Source organism: Plectrocnemia conspersa, unplaced genomic scaffold (genome assembly GCF_051122295.1).
Source record: "Plectrocnemia conspersa isolate PC_06_02 unplaced genomic scaffold, ASM5112229v1 ptg000052l, whole genome shotgun sequence".
NCBI lineage: Eukaryota > Metazoa > Arthropoda > Insecta > Trichoptera > Polycentropodidae > Plectrocnemia > Plectrocnemia conspersa.
In genome coordinates this window covers 2,501-5,000 of record NW_028277202.1, presented here as the reverse complement: position 1 = coordinate 5,000, position 2,500 = coordinate 2,501, and the positions used below count along the sequence as shown (strand labels likewise).

The 2,500-nt window shown below is 47.5% G+C and overlaps 1 non-coding gene across 1 annotated transcript in view; it reads right to left on the bottom strand.

Moving 5' to 3' along the window:
• LOC148225709 (small subunit ribosomal RNA) overlaps window positions 1-1,344 on the bottom strand; it is a 2,016-nt gene extending 672 nt beyond the window's left edge. Inside the window, exon 1 of the ribosomal RNA XR_015812543.1 lies at window positions 1-1,344. This exon is cut by the window's left edge and continues 672 nt beyond it. This is a non-coding gene — a ribosomal RNA (small subunit ribosomal RNA).
• Between the last annotated feature and the right edge of the window lie 1,156 nt (window positions 1,345-2,500).

The window sequence follows — 2,500 nt, the reverse complement described above, 5'->3', positions numbered from 1 at the left end:
TCCTTCCAGTGTCCGGGCCTGGTGAGTTTTCCCGTGTTGAGTCGAATTAAGCCGCAGGCTCCACTCCTGGTGGTGCCCTTCCGTCAATTCCTTTAAGTTTCAGCTTTGCAACCATACTCCCCCCGGAGCCCGAAAGCTTTGGTTTCCCGGGAGCTGCCCACCGAATCAAAATAAGAAACTTCGGCGGATCGCTGGCTGGCATCATTTATGGTTAGAACTACAGCGGTATCTAATCGCCTTCGAACCTCTAACTTTCGTTCTTGATTAATGAAAACACCTTTGGCAAATGCTTTCGCTTTAGTCCGTCTTGCGACGATCCAAGAATTTCACCTCTAACGTCGCAATACGAATGCCCCCAGTTGTCCCTATTAATCATTACCTCTGGTGTCAGAAAGCCAACAAAACAGAACCGAGGTCCTATTCTATTATTCCATGCGCACAATATTCAGGCAAATATTAGCCCGCTTTGAGCACTCTAATTTGTTCAAAGTAAACAGCCGCGAGGGCCCGCCTCGCGCGCCGACCGCGAGCCCGCGGCGCGCGCCGAAGTCGCGAAGACGACGACGCGCACGCGAACGCGCGGCGCGGACGCGACCGGCGGTGAACACGCACCGGCGAGAAGCCCCGCAGACGCGCCTGTCGTACCGCAACCGGTAGACCGACGCCGCAGGACACAATTTCAACTACGAGCTTTTTAACCGCAACAACTTTAGTATATGCTATTGGAGCTGGAATTACCGCGGCTGCTGGCACCAGACTTGCCCTCCAATGGATCCTCGTTAAAGGATTTAAAGTGTAATCATTCCGATCACGAGGCCTCGTAAGAGTCCCGTATCGTTATTTTTCGTCACTACCTCCCCGTGCCGGGAGTGGGTAATTTGCGCGCCTGCTGCCTTCCGTGGATGTGGTAGCCGTTTCTCAGGCTCCCTCTCCGGAATCGAACCCTGATTCCCCGTTACCCGTGACAACCATGGTAGTCGCATAAACTACCATCGACAGTTGATAAGGCAGACATTTGAAAGACGCGTCGCCGGTGCTAGACCGTGCGATCTGCTCAAAGTTATCTAGAGTCATCTCCGAGTGCGACGGGCGCGCGCCGAAACGCGCGCTCCGCCGATTGGTTTTTGATCTAATAAAAGCATTCCTTCCGTCGCCGGTCGGAACTTCGTTTGCATGTATTAGCTCTAGAATTGCCACAGTTATCCAAGTAACTGTGTACGATCTAAGGAACCAAAACTGATATATTGAGCCATTCGCGGTTTCACCTTAATACGGCTTATACTGAGACTTGCATGGCTTAGTCTTTGAGACAAGCATATGATTACTGGCAGGATCAACCAGGGAGCTGCGAGCTTGCGTCTCTGTAGAGAGCGTCCGCTTACGCACTCCTTACGTGTCATGTATTTATTATTCTCCTCCTCTATCTCTACCTATCGTTCTCGTCTCGTCTTTTTTAAGACGTACAACATTTTATTTATATGTATCGTTTTTTGTTATATATATACTTTTATATATATTATTATATTATCTTCACCCGTCTACGCGCACAGTGCGCGGCCTCTCCGCGCTAGAGCGGAGGGCCGTAATAGCGCAGCGAGCTCGCCGGTCGCGAACGACCGACGGCCCCGTACAACGCGGCTCGCCGCGGAGCTCTGGAGAGCCGGAGAGCGCGATGCGCTCTCCGCTTATCACTCGATTCGTATAAACACGCGCGTGATCGCATATAGTATCCTCCACACACCCGGAAGGGTACCCGGAAGGCGCGAGCGCACCGCAGACGCCGACTGACGCCGACCGCGGTTCGCGCATGCCGAGATTTCGAAGAGCCGTCTCTCTCGTAGACGCTCGAAGCAGAGCCGTAAGCGACGTACACGCGATTATTATCAATAATAATACGGTGCGTCCGCCAAACGGTTGCGAGCGAGCGAAAGAGCGAGCGACTCGACCCGAGGAGCCGACGAGAACGCCGAGAGCAAACGCGACCGAACACGGCCGCGCGCTCTCGCCTCGCGCGCACTCCACGTATAGGCGGCGCGGTGCAAAGTCGCCGAGCCGCTCGCTCTAGCCTAACAAGCCGAAGTCGACGCGGTCGCGGCCGGGATTCGGCGGAACGGGCCGCTCTGAGCGCGATTCGACTCGACTTCTCTCGACTTGCGACCGGATAATTTTCGATTCGAAATAATAACTTTTGTAATAATTAAAACGTTATTATATTATTATTGTTAGTATTAATAAATATAAAATTTATATATTAATAAATATATATATGTATATATAAAAAAAAATATATATATATACATATATATATATATAATTTTTTTTTTTTTTTTTATATATATATATATATATATATATATATATATATATAAATATATATATATATTTTTTTTTTTTTTTTTTTTTTTTTTTTATACATATATATATATATATTTTTTTTTTTTTTTTTTTTTTTTTTTTTATACTTATATATATATATTTTTTTTTTTTTTTTTTTTTTTTT